At 45.5% G+C, this 19,020-nt stretch overlaps 1 protein-coding gene across 1 annotated transcript in view; it reads left to right on the top strand.

The window, feature by feature from the left end:
* LOC135913216 (TWiK family of potassium channels protein 7-like) overlaps nt 1-11,126 on the top strand; it is a 338,046-nt gene extending 326,920 nt beyond the window's left edge. Inside the window, exons 4-7 of the transcript XR_010567908.2 lie at nt 632-722; nt 3,449-3,634; nt 5,447-5,609; nt 9,253-11,126. The gene's annotated coding sequence lies outside the window, so the exon portion shown is untranslated. The remainder of the gene's footprint in view (nt 1-631; nt 723-3,448; nt 3,635-5,446; nt 5,610-9,252) is intronic.
* Nucleotides 11,127-19,020: the final 7,894 nt, after the last annotated feature.

Here is a 19,020-nt window from a genome sequence, read left to right as displayed (position 1 = left end):
AAAATGACGCATAAATGGGGAAAGGGATCACCCTATCTTTTCAGATCGATTCCAGTCGTAGTGCGATTGGCTCGATCGCAATTTCCGTGAGGTACTTCTAACCTTTTGTTCACTCGCGTTAAAAGCGTAGAAGAAAACTGCGTTCAGTTGAGCTCTTGTATTGACGCTTATATTGGCTTGAGAGCATACTGTATCCGATACAAGAACTTCTGTTAAAATACGGAAATAAACGTTCGAGGCAATAGCAGTCGCTCACTGCCTGTGGTCGTTACTTTCTTGCTTGGGTGCACGTTTTAATTGTGACCAGAAGAAAAAGTTCTTTGCTGTGGCTTCTCTGCTGTGTTTTCTTGGTGCAACTTTTTGCGGTGCAGCAAGACGTGTTCCTTCGAGTGATGTCTGGGCAGTCAAGGCATTCGTGTCAGTAAGCAAGCAGTAAACGGCGTATCAGTGCGAAAAAATTTGGACATACAAGAGAAGCGAATGGTATCATCATTGACCCTTTTATTTTACGAATAATTAAGTTGTATTACTAAAGCGGAGAGTGGATATGCATGAAAGTCAGATTGTATTGATACTCAGCAAAAACAAGGTAACTTATCATTACTAATCAATCCTTTTCTTTTACTGAAAGGCAAGTTGCTGTTGTGCTGGAGCTGAGAAGAGGTCTGCTGCCTGCAATGGGTCCATCTCTCTCAAGTTATTGCAGTATTGTAGCTCTCAAGGTGAATGGATTTTTTTTCTCTCAGCTATTTGCCACCTGAATCATGACCGTTTACTTAGCTGTGTAGGTGATCACTGTTAGTGACATTGGAGTGCTGCTGGACCAGCACTCCTTTATGATTGCAACGCATATGACGGAGTGCAGCTGTGGCAGTATGCATAGGTGTTAATCCATAAGCCAAATTAGGTTCTTTGAGGTAATATGTTAATATATTGATGACATTGGATTGTGGTCTAGCAGGCAAAAATGCTAAACAATAATAAATTTTAATTTGCACTTGGTAAGATGTGCAAGCAATTCAGGCTGTTATACATGAAATCGGACATTGGTAGATGTCATCTACAGTGCTGCAGTCCTGAATTGCTTCAGAGTTGAGTGATACCACTGTAATTTCTCTGTAGAGCATGCAGCACAGTTTGGCATTGAGGGAGGCTGACATCAACAGGCGTCTACTTACTGTGAAGTTCAAATGAGGTGTTACTGTTAGGGTGACTATATATAATTTATGGTTTAATTCTAATCTTGTGTCAGGCAGACATAGTTTACCCACTTGGTTAAACAATAGAGATGTAATATCTATGTATACAAGTATTACCCATTCATTTATGCCATTTAGACAATGGCAGAAATGCGCGGGTAATACTTGTGTACATAGACAATACATCACTATTGTTTAACCAAGCGGTGCCCCTGCATGCTAAATTTTACAGGGCTATTATTAAGTAATGTCAGCTTTTGTTGTAACATTAAGGCACCTATTATATTATTACAGATTACCACCATTGTGCACCATCATAGTGTGATATTTACACTAAATGTATTTGACTTTGCTATAAAACCCTGCACAGCGGTGCATCATGAAATTTTTTTTATAGTTTCTGGCCTCAGAATGCACTTCACGTTATATTCTTGTTTGCAACAAGACTATAATGCAGGTTTCTTTCCTTATGTTTTGTGGCACTTCAAACTGCGGCAAGCTAAACCACTGGGCAGCAATACTGGAATCCCTACTGCGTGTGGAGCTGTCTTCAAACACACACAAGGAATACATCATTGCTTTTTTAGTACAAAACAACGGACACAAGAAAGACGACAGAACAAGGCGCTACTCCCAACTGACATCACTTTATTGCGCCCCTCCTTTGTAGACAGCAGAATCTAGAAGAACATGCGCTGTGAACACCATGTGCAGGAACCACCAACATCTGATCAAAAAAGCACACTCATGCGACAGAATCCAAAAAAACATTGAGCACTGTACAAGGTTAAAGAAAGCACACTAATGCGCTGTATGAAGAAATCTTCCGATAACTCTCTGGCGGTGGTATCACGGCTCTTCTTCAAAATCGTAGTATCACGAAACATTGCGAACCTAAGTGATCCATACCAACAGGCACAGGTTTCCATTTGGCTCAACGTTGTAAAATATGGAAGTGCAAAGCCATGTTTTGTGATACTAAGATTTTGAAAAAGTGCTGTGATACCACCGCCCGAGAGTTATCGGAAGCTTTCTTCATACAGTCATTGGGGTCACAGTGCATTAGTGTGCCTTCTTTAACCTTGTGCAGTACTCAATATGGTTTTTGGATCCCGTCGCATGAGTACGCTCTTGTGATTGGTTCTTGGTGGTCTCTGCACATGGTGCTCACTGCGCATGCTCTTCTAGATTCTACTATTTATAAAGGAGCGACGCAATAAAGTGATGTCAGTTGAGTGTAGCGCCTTGTGCTGGTCGTCTTTCTTGTGCTCATTGTTCTGCGCTTAACAAAGTATTTATGGATTCACACCAACTAGCCGGCCAACACATTGTGTTGCGGGCACTTCTGAAGTACTGTCTGTCCAATAACCTTGGTGGCATGGAAGCGCCGTCCACTTCTATGCGTTGCTTTCTGTTTCATTGTGGCATCACATCACATTATAATCATAATGTTTATGTACTTTTTCCAAGAGACCCATATTCCTATCCTTGTGTTATATTTGCTGTCGCATTATTTATGTGCAAATGACCAGTGCTCCAAGCTCCATTTTATCGCAAAATAAACTACTGGTACCTAAACAGTTCTGTATATCAGAAAACCAAAGCTGAACCGCCGAACAGTACCAAGCGGCAGCCTTAGTGCAGTGTCAAGTAGTCAGATTTTATTGGTCATGCAGAGGTGCACAGGATAGCTTTTATTACTTGCTGAATAATTAAGCTGTGTGAAAACTGAGTATTTATGTAGCTTCAACCACATGCTATTGGCCATTGCTCCTGCCCTCATCAAATGTGGAAGATTATCACGGTATTTCCTATTCTCTTTTTCCTTAATACAGTGGGATTACTGCATGCATAAGTAGGAAACGGATCACATAGGCAATCAAAAGCCAACAATGTGTAAACTTGGAACATTGATTGTACAGTTTGATGACCCAGAATAAGTAGAAATACACCATAAATGATTGACAACTAACTTTTACTTGACACAGGGCTAGAGCATACAGTAAGCATACTGTATGCTCATGCGGTGTCACATCAATTTAAATTTTAGTGTAGCTTTACAGGGTGCGCTTCTATTGTTGCATTCTGTCAGAGGAATGGTAATGTTTCGCGTGTATAGCAACTAGACTGTCTATATACAGTAGTAAAAATGTGTTAACTGTGTTTTTTAATGATTTGATAGAATGTGTAGAACAATAAAGCCATACAATCAACGCACACTGATGTGAATTTCTCTGCACATGTTGCAGGTTCGAAAAAAGTATGGTGGAAGCTGTTGCCAAGGTTCCGACCAGAAAAGACAGCCAGTATAAAAGGGTCCACGCCACTGATCTCTACTACAGGGGACAAACAGCACATCGTGCGCACTCGACTGAAGCCGGCCTTGTCCCGCAAGTTGGTGCTTCACAACTTTGCGGCACCACTTTCTTGCACGAGTGTGTGGCATTTCTTCCCCTAACATGCCTGCCTGATGTGCCATAAACTACCCAAGCAGTGTTTCGAGGTGTCCAGAATTTTTCCATTGTAGTGTCTACAGTGTCGCTAACATAAGTGGCGTGCAATGGAAACACTGGTAAATCAGAAAAAACTTGATGTAAGAGAACACTATCGTATACGGGTTCAGATTGTCATAAAAGCGCTTGCCAGACATGTAGAGACCTCCTAAAAAGTGAAAAACCATGAAGAAAAGTTTTTCGGCAGCAATATTATCTGATCGCACGCACTAGTTAGTCCACCATATGCCCTGCTTCCAGGACAAGCGACTGCATGACATCGCATTTCCACTGGCTTCACCTGCATCCGGTGCGGTGTGCTGCATCCAGCGAAACATGTTAGAAATCAGTGGTGCACAGTGTTTTCTGTCCCCTTTCTCGACGCCTACTGAACACACGTTAAACTGTTTCCAAAGCAGAAAAACAGAGGGAAAGGGCTCTGAACACATTGCATTTTAAAGTGGCTGGTACTGGGTAACGCAAGTACTGTGGCATAGTAGGTTTGCACCAGGCAACCTGGGCGCCCAAAAAGGCTGCTGTTTACTTGCAAATGACCAACGTATTGTGAGCATGTTGAAGTTCTTTTTTTTATTCTCATCGCTTATTTAGCTAGTGGAGAGAGCTTTCACAACTGAAGAAGCCTTGGAAGCATGAAACATTTCAAAAAACCAGCTTCAGTATATCGTGTCTGCATCACAATTTCATGGCTGCATAAGTAAACCCTATGGTTACCATGTAAGAGAGTTCATGATGTTTGCCATGCATTACCCACTTTATTTACAGGTCAACCCTATCTTGAGATTTAAGCTGATGTTGCGTTCAAAGAAATTATGGCCAAGAGCCAGCTTTTGAGAATACAGATTGAGCTTGACAGATTAAACACCAGAACAAGTCATTGAGGATTTCAGATCAAGAATCTTCAAAGGCCAGTTCATTTAGTGGTGTTAATATTCTGCTCGAAGTTGTTGATTGTTACGTTCATATGGTGCCCAAGCATTGCGGTAACAACTTCACTTGGAGTACATAGCAAGGGTGTATTCAATGTAAGCTGCTGGCTTTTTTTCTGTGTTTTCAAAAACTGGTTTCTTGTTCAGTTTAAATTTTCAAATTTTGCATTTTTTATTAGGTGTTGTGTCCTGTTTCCTTTTCCTGCAGCTTCTTAGTTAAACATCTGAATAGTGAACACAACTTGACCTTTTGCTTGATTGTCTAGATTACATGCCCTCGATGCAAAACAATTTCACTTCAAAACTGCTTGTACCATACTGAAAGAATAACTTTAAGCAGCCATAGCCACCAATAACACGCAAGAGATAATTATGAAAATTTTAATGTTTTTTGATCTACAGGGTGCCTTAACTATCATGCACCAAGATTTGGAAATATGTAAATGCGATGTAACTAGACAAAATGAAGGTAATGTTTGCCATCGCTTGGAGATACTCTGATTATGTTGTGCATTCTGCCTAATTACATAATTCTTAATTAGTTAATAAATATCTCAAATAATTCAATGAAATGTGTCAATGAAAAGTTGTAGAGCAATATGAAAGCCTCCTGATACACTTTTTTGTTACTGTTACTCATGGTGTGCTACATAAAAGTGTTTTTCCAAGGAATAAGCCTGCAAATACACATAAAGTGTCTTGAGTGGCCAGTCATGTGTCAGTTTTGGGGTGCAAAGCCACGAATACAACTTAAATGGGTTCTTTTAAGAAAGAGACTTAGCTCAGCAAATTATCTTTCTTTGTGCAGCCTGTGGAGACAAGGTTTTTTTAGACATGGCCATGGCCCTCAAGGAAGATGCCGAGGCCACAGGCAGTCACTCCAGTGACCGTGAAAAGGTCCCCTGGGGCACAAGTCTGGTTTGGCACCCCCACCTTTCTCCTGCAGCTTTTCTGTCTACTTAGCTAACCAGGTGGGTCAATGATGGCAAAGGGAAAAAAGAATCAACAGCATCAAACGCAGAACTTGCTCAAGCTCAATGCATTTTTGGTGTGAAGTTTTTCTCTTATCATTTATCAAAAAACGGGTAATAAGTATGATATGGTCTTCATACGGACACCTCTTTCCCACAGAGAATTAGCAGTAAAAAAAGCAGCTTATGAAGGCTTGAATATTAGCTCGGATGATGTGGCATAGATAGGATAATGATTATGAATGTTTCTAATGAAGGTAGTGGTAGTAGAGTGAATAATCATAGTTTATATGTAGATTAAAAGACATTTCGTTCCAATGCCAGAATTTTAAATCATCCCAAATAATTCTTGCATTTTATAGTCTATGCTCATTGAGTGACAGTGCTTCTTGATGCTTGCTTCTTGATGACATCATTCTTATGCTGCATAATTCACCTGTTATAAATTCCCTATTTCTCCCGTTCAAGCAACTTTACATTCATCATAAGAAACCTCGTAGATGAGTCCCAGAAACTTGCTGATGAGATTAGGGGGCGACGTGTACCCCAGGCTTAGATATGCATTCAAGAGCCTCATATCTTGCAAATGTTAGAAATACTCCTGCTAAGCAAGTTCTTGGTGTCATACAAGGCTATTTGTAAATACGAATTTGCCTAAATTTAGAAAACAGTCAATCGAAAACATGTCAAGCGATATCGCTGACGATACACACACATTCCAGCTGAACTAATTACAAATAAATATAGCACCAAATGCAGAATCATCGGCATGATGCCATTCTTTCAGTGGAATAAAATCTGTCCTGCGTTGTAAATCTGGAATGCATTATAATCCAGACTACTAAATACTTATGAGGGTTGTGACGTAAAATATGCATGTATTTATTCCTCGTTTTTTTTTATTTTAAGACCCGATAATGCTTAAACAGCAGTGAAAGAACTGAGATCACATTACCTAATACTTTATATTCCTCCAGAAATCCGTTTCTCTGCCGATCGCAGCATTCGACACTAACGAGAAGGCACATAACGCTTAGGTTGGTGCTATTCACTTTGATTGTTTGGGAACGAAACCCATAATGTACATGTTATGGCCCTACGTGTCATTACGTTTGAACAACAAAAAGGTAGGGGGTTTGCATTTTGCAAAACTGCATGGAGGATTTTACTGTGTGCAGTTAAAATTAGGAACCTTCCCAGCTCATACTAAATGCATTCTCCAAAGCTTTAGGTTATACAGGTGCACTACTTTACGCAGAACACACTCTTTTCCCTCGTCACGGCCCACACTCTTAGGCAGAGTTACACCCTTTGAAGTGCCCCTTCTTCCACACAACGATAATTGTCATCTGCCTTTATGCATTTCCTTTCTTTAACGCTGCGAGCACTGTGCTTTCCAGTAACGAACGGCATGTGCGTTATCAGCATGATAGCATTCCCGACAGCAACGTAGCGGGTGTGGCGTTTTCAAGAAAGGAAACGCATCAAGGCAGATAACGATTATTGCTGTGTGGCAGAGGGGACACTCCAAAGGGTGTAACTTTGCCTAAGAGTGCAGGTGGTGATTCAGATTCTTCAAAGGTGTTTCATTGTATGGGATGGTACATCGCGCTTCACTTATTTGCAGAATATTGCATTCCAATTGTTTCATATGGGATAAATCCATTAGAGAGGTTTAGCTTGTCCTAAATTAATACAGCTGTGTACTGGTAAACTGGCCGCAGCTTGCAGTGCTTGTGGAAAAACAATTGTAACTGCCATATTATATGTAACTGCTAGTGCACAGGCATCGGCAGCAGCAATCGTTAGGGTACACTTGTTGTTTCTTCTATTCTGGGGTATGCATCCTCCACCAGAAAGTATTTTTTTCGTCTTCCTCTTCTACGATATTGAAATGTGAAATGGGGTGTAATTTGTAGGGTATACTCTTGCATAAACTTCATGAGCATTTATTCTTGTCTGTGCCACAGATCATTGTTGCTACCACTGTAAAAGCAGGGTACCTGCTTACAGCACCCGTAGGGAACAATCCGTGAATCTTTAACGAACAGTAAGGATCATGAATAATCGAATAATTTTTAGTAATTTTCAACAAATTTAGCACTCATTGCTTTCCACTATGGTGTTTTTCAACCTCTAATGTTGACACAAGGTTTGACTGCAGGATGTCATTTTGTGTGAAAGAGTGCACTTGTGCGCATAACACCTCATCGTCACCATTCTGCTGCACAGAATGTCATTAGCTTTCGTATGCATTGCTCACTATCTCACAAACCGGTTGTTCCTTTGTTAGTTGGAATGTAGCATTTATGTAAAGCACATTTGATGTTCTAACAAAAAGCATTGTGCCCTCTTATCCCCTAATTCTCCTCACTTGATGCCTAGTGTTGTAATAGCATGGTTGACACCATGAGAGTCAGTGTGGTGAATAATTGTGTCTGGTGGGGTAGGGGGTGTACGTTAACTTAAGCAACTTTTCCAGACGACTTGAATCAGTATTGTGGAATGCTGGTTTTTTTTTCAATCAGTGTTACCAAGTTTCACTTTGGTTGTGGCAATCAGTATAATGTAGTTCGCTAGCACTCCTGCCAACACATATAATTTGCAGGCATCTGTGTTGAAAAAAAGACCAGCTAATGGTTTGCCAAGAGCTAAGGTCCATTTAGACCAATAAGTTTTGAACTTACACCGGTGGAAATAACTGGTGAATGAAAGCACACCCAGGAGAACTGACCCTAATATTTTCTTTCATTATAACACTGCTGAAACTTTGAACTGCATTTGAACTGGCTTGTTTAAAAAATGACCCATTTCCTTGTTCAAGTAAGACAAAGGTTCCACAGGAAGACAGAAACTTGAAGCTGTCAACAGTAGCATGAATATAAACAGCGCTCGACGTTTTGCAATCTTGCACCTGGTTATATTATCCATCCCATTTTTTTTCCACAGGCTGTTCTTTACTGTTTTATGGTCATACCCCGTTTAATTTTAATGTCCCTATTTTTTAATATTTCGTAATATATATTTTCTTCATCGGCTTTCAAACAAATATATATTCATAATGTGCCTTCATTTACTATTTGCAGTGATCTTAACCAGATGCATCTTGATAAAAAATTTATTTTACTTAATTCTTCGTTTTCCTTTTCCAAAAGTACAAACTGTTTATCTTGATACCTATTTTGTCTTCTGGGAAGATTAGGTCTACTGGATTAATGACTGCTTACATGGGTACATCGTTTTCTGTTTTGGTCACCCCTACTCTTGGCAAGTACTGACAGCATTGCTCATACCCGCTCCATCACAATCACCACTGCTAAGCACACCCTTCCTTCCTTTATTTTAACACTTTGGCTTCTCTTGACCTATTATGTGCACTAGCTACTTCTCCCCCAATGAGGCTAGGGGCCAGTGAGATATGCAAAATCCAAAACAACACAGCCAAGGAAAACATTTGCTACCCTAATGACAAGCACCTATGTCGAAATGTTGGCTACAGCAACATCCCTTGTTCCAACAATGTTGATCTACTTACATGTTTTTCTAACACAGAAGTTACTGCTTTGTCGTGTTCTGTGATTATACTTTTTTGCCGCTTTCTTTAGAATGGATATTCACAAATACTTTTTGTTTCTCCTAACAGCAGCAAGTTTATCCTTGCAATCGTTTGGAGTCAAGAACAACTTTCACCAGGAAGGAGTGCAAGACGAGTGATTCAAGAAAACAAAGTTGCTTCAGTGATCTAAGAACTTGAGGACTGAAATGTTGCACCTTTTTGTATATATGCTATGCAGTGCATTCATATCACAAAGTGCAGTGTTTTATCTCTGCAGCCATGTCAGCGTGTTGGCAAGACAATTTTCTCAATGGTGACCTGCTGCTTTGACTATGAGCTGCCTTCATGACATTTGCATTAAAGGAGATGTACTATCGTGGACAAAAGTACCCTGGAAGTGCGAGCGTTGGCCAAATTGCATTTCTGCTCAAGACCGCTGAAAACAGTGGGTCACGAATGCACATTCTGAACGCAGATGGTGGCACGGCTGATCCCAGCAAATAGCACACCAATAAAATTCGGTCGACTCTCGCACGTCTTGGGCAATTTTGTCCCCGATGGCACATTCTTCGAATAATGAATATGCTCTGCAAGATGAAATACGGGAAGCACCTGTAATTGAACGGATATAGTACAGATTTAGCATACGGAGTGTTTCGTTTTCTGAATACGGCAAGCACCTGTATTTTAACGGTTATAGTGCAGATTCAGCATACAGTGTGTTCCGTTTTCTGAATACGAGAAGCACCGTACTTTAATGGTCATAGTACAGATTCAGAATACAGAGTCTTCCGTTTTCTAGATACAGAAGCACTCGTATCTTGTATTACGGTCTCTCTTTTACAGTTGTCCGTTCTACGGAAATGACCGTTCTTAATTTACGGAAGAGTGTTCGGTCACAAATTACCAACAAATTTTCTGTAAAGTAAGGCAAATATTTTTTTTTACAGTGTAGTGTTCCACTGGGACAGATGGAGGAAGATTGTGCGCTCATGCAACAAGAGAAAAAAAATGGCGATATGCGACGATGCGCCTATCATCTCAAAGCGCTAGCTTGAACCGAAGAACAAGTTTGGTAATGTTGTTATTCGCTCCAGCCATGCATGCGTCAGTTGCCTTTGGGAAAATCTGCGGTGGCTTACCAGTTATGGTATTGCGCTGCTAAGCACGAGGTTGCTGAAGCCAATCGAGAGGCGTCCGCATTTCGACAAGGGCGAACTGCAATAACGCCCGTGTCTCGGGCGTTATTGTTCTATCTTGTTCTATCTGTTGTTCTATCTGTTGTTCTATCTGTTGTTCTATCTGTTCTATCTGTTCTATCTTGTTCTATCTTGTTCTATCTGTTGTTCTATCTTGTTCTAACTGTTCTATCTTGTGTGAACATCCTGCACAACATAGAGCACGTCTTTGTTAAGCCACGCCTGCAGATCGTTCAGTCTTTTCTGTGCCCTAGGCCTATGCTTGTAGTTCCCTACGATCGCTTTTGCCTTCATGCAGAGTCTGTTGATTGACGGAGTACACGACATTTCTTTGCTCATCACCATGTGCAGAGTGTGCGCAAAGCAGGCTCGCTGGAGCCAAGGCAATCTCCTGGCAGCCGCTCGGATATTGCAGCCGCTGGGATATTGCAGCCGCAGGGATATTGCGGCCGCTGTTCGTCACAATGTACTCCGCACAGTCGATTGGTGTCTGCCAGTCGGTGCATAGCTGCTCCAATGAAGCAGTATGTTCACAGACGTACGACTCTCCGGCATATGTCGCGTGTTCAAAGTGAACTTTTTCATGTCGAACTTCACCGCACGAAAATGACGCGTGAGCCTTACAATACCCTCGTTGACACACGACGTCCAGATATGGCTCGCAATAGCGAGAGTGCTTCGTCCGTGTTCAAGTGACGAGCACACGCGGGACGAGCACACGCGACAATTTGGTTCGATATGGCTGACTGTAGCACGACTGTACAGCTGCTTCGACCAGTGCTTTGAACTGATGTGGCAGTTATAGTGAAGAAATAAATGCTGCCACATTCTGATAAAGTGCGTTTTCTTTCTTATGAGCCTATGACTGCTGTCTCTGCTTAAGTATATCATCCAGTGTCGGTTAATTCTTCATCGGAGAGTTTGCGGTGGCCTCTTTTTTGTACTGTTCCATCAACAAAGGCTGCTGTTGCATGTAATCTTGAATAGTAGTGGTTATTCCCGTTGGCATTTTAAGAACATGTTCGCACGACCTGCACCGAGCTGTTGACGGCGAGGGCTTTGTGTATTGGCGCCAAAGGAGGCTTCTCCCGGCTTTCTTTTCTTGCTTGCTCGGTGGCTCGTCATCTGCAGTTGATGTTATTCTTGGAGAACACGCCTGATCGAGGCCTGTGTCAGCACTGAGATAGTTGTAAATATCACAGTGGCGAAGTTAGCGTGTTTTGCGTTTCTCTCACGGAGAAGCGGCGCAGCAGCTAGCAAAGAACCGGCGATTACATGAGAAAAGCGGGAACAGAAGGCGGGACTCGTCGATGGCGATGCAACGTTCTCCTCAGACGTATTTTTTTGTGTTTAATTTCCAAACATCTTAAGATTCTCCAGGTAACGCTTTTGGGATACATATTTTATCGCATATAGTTACAAAGCTCTACAGGACATCATATATGATTATGAAAGAGCCATTCAATAAACGTTGGTAAAGAGACACTGAAACTGATCGTGTCTCACAAGCGTCATGCAGATAGACTGAAACAGCATGCAAATATTGAGCCGGTCATGTGAAGTTCTCAGAGAATAAACATGTTCTGTGGAGAAAGCGGAGCAAGCATATAATTCGTTATTTGTTCAGTTATTCCGTCTGTCAGAATATTCGCCGTTGTACCGTTAATCGGCCCTCTTCGAATATTCGGGAATTTCCAAATATGCATTTCTCTAATCGAATACGCTTCGAATAAGGAATATTCACACACCCCTAGTGGAAACCCATTCGTGTACACAAACTGACGAAAATCTGAAATTCGTGATTTTAGCCCTCTGGCGTTCCACTTGTTAACGGACGCTGCCTTGCATTCTTTTCTGAAGAATGGGGTATGGGTAAGCATCTGCCTAGTTGAAGGATTCAGGCACTGGGCTTAAGGCGTCTAGCACTTTAAGTGCGGTTCGAGCCAACGGTGTCCCCATGTCCACTAAAATCGCTCGAATGGTCTCCATGAGGGAACGGAGCACCAAGATAACTTGACGAGGAGAAGCTGCTTTAGGAGAATCGTCCAAGGCCTGAGAAGGCTCCGGCCGTGGGTGATTATTGTCACGTGGCGGTGACATTAAGAACACAGTAGCAATACTGTGATATACAAAACTAACTTTTATTGGGCGAACCTCTGCCCACAAAACAGGCTACACTTATAGCACAACGATAGCGGCGAACACGGTCGGCGATCGACGAAAATCTGATCAGCGGGTCAAGCGCGTCGGCTTTTATACAGCAGTCATCGAATGTTCCAGACTAAACGTTGGGACCCGCATGCCTTCTACAAAGTTCTACACCATTCGCGTCAAGCGATGAAATCAGATAACACAAGGTTCGGCGACAACAGACAGCGGATAGAAGCATCGATAACTTTCCAGAAAGTTCGGATACATGCAAGCGCGTGCCGCGCTGTGCGATAACATTTGTTAGGCGGCTAAACGTGGTCGCCCGATAAAGATAAGTACACGTGTCATTACCCCCCTCTTAAAAAGCATCGACCCGATGCTGCAAACAAACGAAAGTAAGAAATAAGCACTCGTAGCAATGAAAACAACAAAATAAGGGAAGTTCGTTAACGTCCGTAAAACGGTTTAAGACGCACCACGTGGACCACTTCTGGTCGTGCGCGGCGCCGCTGTGAATGCGAGATGCCGTCTGGCACGACCTCATAGTCCAGTGTGCCAATACGTCGAATGACCTTGTAAGGTCCGAAATAGCGGCGCAATAGTTTCTCACTCAGTCCTCGTCGGCGTATCGGGGTCCATACCCAAACACGGTCGCCGGGCTGGTACTCGACGAAGCGTCGTCGGAGGTTGTAGTGTCGGCTGTCCGTACGCTGCTGGTTTTTGATCCGTAGGCGGGCGAGTTGTCGGGCTTCTTCGGCGCGCTGGAGATAGCTAGCGACGTCAACATTCTCTTCGTCAGTTACGAGCGGCAGCATGGCGTCAAGCGTCGTCGTCGGGTTCCTGCCGTAAACCAGCTTAAACGGCGTGATCTGTTTTGTTTCCTGCACCGCCGTGTTGTACGCAAAGGTTACGTATGGCAGGATGGCGTCCCACGTCTTGTGTTCGACGTCGACGTACATTGCTAGCATGTCGGCGAGGGTCTTGTTCAGGCGCTCCGTGAGACCATTCGTCTGCGGATGGTAGGCAGTTGTCCTCCTGTGGCTTGTCTGGCTGTACTGCAGGATGGCTTGGGTGAGCTCTGCTGTAAAAGCCGTTCCTCTGTCGGTGATGAGGACTTCTGCAGCACCATGTCGCAACAGGATGTTCTCGACGAAAAATTTAGCCACTTTGGCTGCGCTGCCTTTCGGTAGAGCTTTAGTTTCAGCGAAGCGGGTGAGATAGTCCGTCGCCACGACAATCCACTTATTTCCGGAAGCTGATGTCGGAAACGGTCCCAACAAGTCCATCCCGATGTGCTGAAGAGGTCGGTAAGGAGGCTGGATCGGCTGTAGTAATCCCGCTGGTCTTGTCGGCCGTGTCTTGCGTCGCTGACAGTCGCGGCATGTCTTGACGTAACGGGCGACATCGGCGGTTAGGCGCGGCCAGTAATACTTTTCCTTTATTCTCGACAGCGTCCGGGAGAATCCGAGGTGCCCAGTGGTTGGATCGTCGTGTAGGGCGTGCAGTATTTCTGGACGCAGCGCTGACGGTACAACAAGAAGGTAGCTGGCGCGGACTGGCGAGAAGTTCTTCTTCACGAGAAGGTTGTTTTGAAGCGTGAACGAAGATAATCCTCGCTTAAATGCCCTTGGGACAACGTCGGTGTGCCCTTCCAAATACTCGACTAGGGCGTTTAGCTCCGAGTCTCCTCGTTGCTGTTCGGCGAAGTCTTCCGCGCTTATTATTCCAAGGAAGGCGTCGTCATCCTCGTCATCTTGCGGCAGCGGGTCAATGGGGGCGCGGGGACAGGCAATCGGCATCTGAGTGTTTTCGTCCGGACTTGTAGGTTAGAGTGATGTATTCTTGTAGCCTGAGACTCCACCGTGCCAGCCGTCCTGAAGGGTCTTTTGGTTAGGTAGCCAACACAACGCGTGATGATCGCTGACCACCTTGAATGGCCTGCCATATAGGTAAGGGCGAAATTTCCCTGTGGCCCAAACGATGGTGAGGCATTCCTTTTCGGTTGTAGAATAATTGCCTTCTGCTTTTGACAATGGTTGGCTAGCGTAAGCTATCACGTGTTCATGTCCATCTTTTCTCTGGTCTAGGACGGCACCGAGGCCTAGGCTACTGGCGTCAGTGTGTATTTGGGTATCGGTGTGCTCGTCGAAGTGCGCAAGTACGGGCGGCGACTCCATGCGTTGCTTGAGTTCTTGAAATGCATCGGGCTGTGGCGTTTCCCACTTGAACTCGACGTCACATTTAGTTAGCTGTGTCAGCGGCTCAGCGATGCGTGAAAAGTCCTTGACAAATCGCCTGTAGTAGGCGCACATGCCAAGAAATCTACGCACTGCCTTCTTGTCGGTGGGCTGCGGGAACTTTGCGATGGCAGCTGTTTTCTGCGCGTCGAGGCGTACTCCGGATTTGCTGATGACGTGGCCTAAGAATAGAAGCTCATCGTAAGCGAAGAGGCACTTTTCTGGCTTCAGAGTGAGCCCTGATGACTTGATGGCCTCTAGTACTGTGGTAAGCCGCCTAAGGTGATCGTCAAAATGTTCGGCGAATACAACGACGTCATCCAAGTAAACGAGACAGGTTTGCCACTTCAATCCTGCTAAAACCATGTCCATCACGCGCTGGAACGTTGCAGGCGCCGAGCACAGTCCAAATGGCATAACCTTGAACTCGTAGAGGCCGTCAGGGGTGATGAAGGCAGTCTTTTCACGATCTCTTTCGTCGACTTCTATTTGCCAATAGCCAGACTTGAGGTCCATCGACGAGAAGTATTTTGCGTTGCAGAGCCGATCCAATGCGTCGTCTATCCGTGGGAGAGGGTATACGTCCTTCTTTGTGATCTTGTTCAGACGACGATAATCGACGCAGAAACGAAGGGTTCCGTCCTTTTTCTTCACCAGGACAACAGGGGATGCCCACGGGTTTTCGACGGCTGGATGATGTCGCGCAGCATTTCGTCGACTTGTTCTCTTATAGCTTCACGTTCTCGCGGCGAAACTCGGTAAGGGCTCTGGCGAAGTGGTCGAGCGTACTCCTCGGTGATTATGCGATGCTTGGCGACTGGTGTTTGTCGAAGCCTCGGTGACGTCGAAAAGCAGCTTTTGTATCGCCGGAGCAGACTTCTGAGCTGCTGTTGCTTAATCACGGGGAGACTTGGATTAATGTCGTAGTCTGGTTCGGCAACCATGGTCGTCGGGGTAGATGCGGCGGAATCCGAGAGGACAAACGCATTGCTGTTTTCCAGAATTTCCTCGATGTATGCGATCGTCGTGCCCTTGTTGATGTGCTTGAACTCCTGGCTGAAGTTTGTCAGCAACACTTTCGTGTTTCCTCCGTGCAGTCGAGCGATCCCTCTTGCGACGCAAATTTCACGGTCTAACAATAGACGTTGGTCGCCTTCGATGACACCTTCTACGTCCGCGGGTGTTTCGGTGCCGACCGAAATAACAATGCTGGAGCGAGGCGGGATGCTCACTTGATCTTCGAGCACACTCAAGGCGTGGTGACTACGAGGGTTCTCCGCCGGTATCGCATGGTCTTCCGACAGAGTTATTGACTTCGACTTCAGGTCGATGACTGCGCCGTGTTGGTTGAGGAAGTCCATGCCTAGAATGCCGTCTCGTGAACACTGTTGGAGGATAACGAAGGTGACAGGGTAAGTCCGGTCGTGAATGGTAATTCTTGCCGTGCACATTCCAGTCGGCGTTATGAGGTGTCCTCCGGCGGTACGAATTTGAGGGCCTTCCCACGTAGTCTTAACTTTCTTCAACTGGGCGGCGATGTGTCCACTCATGACGGAGTAATCAGCCCCTGTGCCGACTAAGGCGGTGACTGCGTGGCCGTCGAGAAGCACGTCGAGGTCGGTGGCTCTTTGTCTTGCATTACAGTTCGGTCTTGGCGTGGGATCACGACTGCGTCGCGTTGACCTGTGGCTGGTATGTGACGTCGTCAGGTCGTCTTTTCGTCGTCGCATTCTTTCCTTCCAGACTTCGTCGGGACCGCGGCGTGTCGTTATGTCGTCGACGTAGTTTCTTCGGCGTCTTCGTCGGTGGCGGAGGATCTTCGACAGTTCGACGGACAGCAACCGCACCTCCATCGGTTGCTGCTTTTAGTTTTCCGGATATGGGCTCGCTGACCGGCCCCGAGCTGGGCCAGTGTATGGTCGGCGCTGCGGCGACAGGTAGCGGCCTGGTGATGGTGAACGCGACGGTCGTCGAGAGCTCCACTGAGTAGCCGCGAGGTAGTCAGCGATATCGCGAGAGCGTTCACCTTGCTGCGGGTGCGGAGCGTTGACGGCGAAACCTCGCAGTCCCATTTCCCGGTATGGACATCGTCGGTAGACGTGACCCGCTTCCCCGCAATGGTAGCAGAGCGGGCGGTGGTCAGGAGCGCGCCAAACGTCGGTCTTCCGCGGGTAGCTCCGCTGGGCGACGGGTGGGCGCGCTGTCGGCGGCGGCGGCGGACGACGGAAGTGCGTCGTTGCAGGGCCCTGGCGTGGTCGCGGAGGGGGACCTTGACGGCGTGCGACGGCGGCGTATGTCATCGCTTCTGGCTGGGGCTGCGGTAATTGTGGTTGCAGCTCGGGAACTCCAAGTGATCGGTGCACCTCTTCTTTCACGATGTCGGCAATCGAAGCCACTTGGGGCTGCGACGAAGGCAGGACCTTGCGCAGTTCTTCGCGCACAATGGCCCTGATGGCCTCCTGAAGGTTGTCGGAATCCAGTCCTTGGATGGCGTACTGCGGCGTGAGCCCCTGGCGGTTATATTGCCGGGTGCGCATCTACAGAGTTTTCTCGATCGTCGATGCCTCTGCAGAAAACTCAGCTACGGTCTTCGGCGGGTTACGGATAAGTCCTGCGAAAAGTTCTTGCTTGACACCCCGCATGAGGAAGCGGACTTTTTTCTCCTCCGGCATTTCTGGGTCGGCCTACCGGAAAAGACGGGCCATCTCCTCTGTGAAGATCGCGATCGTCTCGTTTGGCAGCTGCACTCTGGTTTCTAGTAGTGCTTGGGCTCGCTCTTTTCGTACGACGCTTGTAAACGTTTGCAAGAAGCCGCTTCGGAACAGGTCCCACGTCGTTAAGGTGGCTTCCCGATTCTCGAACCAGGTCCTGGCGGCGTCTTCCAGTGCGAAATAGACATGCCGCAGCTTGTCGTCGCTGTCCCAACTGTTAAACGTAGCGACCCTCTCATACGTCTCAAGCCAGGTTTCCGGGTCCTCGATTGTTGAGCCGCTGAACGTCGGAGGTTCCCTGGGCTGCTGCAGCACGATGGGGGACGCTGGGGCTGCCATGGGGGTTGCCTTGGCCACAATCTTCTTGGTCTTCTCAGGTAGAAGTCCGTGCTCCGGGGGCAGCTGTTGAAGACGGCGGCTTGCTCGATGCTCCGGGACTACGTTGGTGTTCTCTTTGCGGTCGGGGCTTGGATCACGGCTTGTCGGGGGCGTCCGGTACATGACCGAAAAGCACCTCCACCAGATGTCACGTAGTGGTGACGTTAAGAACACAGTAGCAATACTGTGATAGACAAAACTAACTTTTATTGGGCGAACCTGTGCCCACAAAACAGGCTACACTTATAGCACAACTATAGCGGCGAACACGGTCGGCGATCGTCGAAAATCTGATCAGTGGGTCAAGCGCGTCGGCTTTTATACAGCAGTCATCGAATGTTCCAGACTAAACGTTGGGACCCGCATGTCTTCTACAAAGTTCTACAGCATTCGCGTCAAGCGATGAAATCAGATAACACAAGGTTCGGCGACAACAGACAGCGGATAGAAGCATCGATAACTTTCCAGAAAGTTCGGATGCATGCAAGCGCGTCCCGCGCTGTGCGATAACATTTGTTAGGCAGCTAAACGTGGTCGCCCGATAAAGATAAGTACACGTGTCAATATAATCGAGTGCGCATAAAAGGGCGGTGAGCCCCGGACTCGCCAATGTTTCTAGGTGAGAATCTTGTAGGTAATGCTCATTGATCGTTATTGGATCAAAACTAAGCCAGTGGAGCTGGTCTGGATGAAATAACTATCCTTGTATATGAGAACTCGCTTAAAATATTGAAAAAAAAAATGGAAAACGGATGGCGCACAAAGATGTGTATAACGCATATGGAGGTTGTCTCACTTGGGCCAAACTTGAAAAACGTACAAATGCTACATAGCTTGAAAGAAGCAAGGTAATGTTTGCCGTCGCTTAGAGATACTGATATTAATAATAATATTATTATTAATAATAATAATTATAATAATAATAATATTAATATTACTATTATACATTTCACAGGAAAGAGAAAGCGAAGATGAGGATTTCAACTGCCACCGGAAGGGACAGAACGCCTGCCTGCTCTTCAGAAAGGAAATGACAAACACTGAAATGGAAGATAGGCAGGAGGGGACTAAATAGTAAAAAATTTGCAGGATAACTGGGATTATGTTTCGCATTCCATCTGCTTATATAATTTGCCTTAATTAATCAACTTACCAGTTCATATATTTGCATAAAATGTG

This window comes from Dermacentor albipictus, chromosome 2, assembly GCF_038994185.2.
Source record: "Dermacentor albipictus isolate Rhodes 1998 colony chromosome 2, USDA_Dalb.pri_finalv2, whole genome shotgun sequence".
Classification (NCBI taxonomy): domain Eukaryota; kingdom Metazoa; phylum Arthropoda; class Arachnida; order Ixodida; family Ixodidae; genus Dermacentor; species Dermacentor albipictus.
This window is presented reverse-complemented; position numbering and strand designations above follow the sequence as displayed.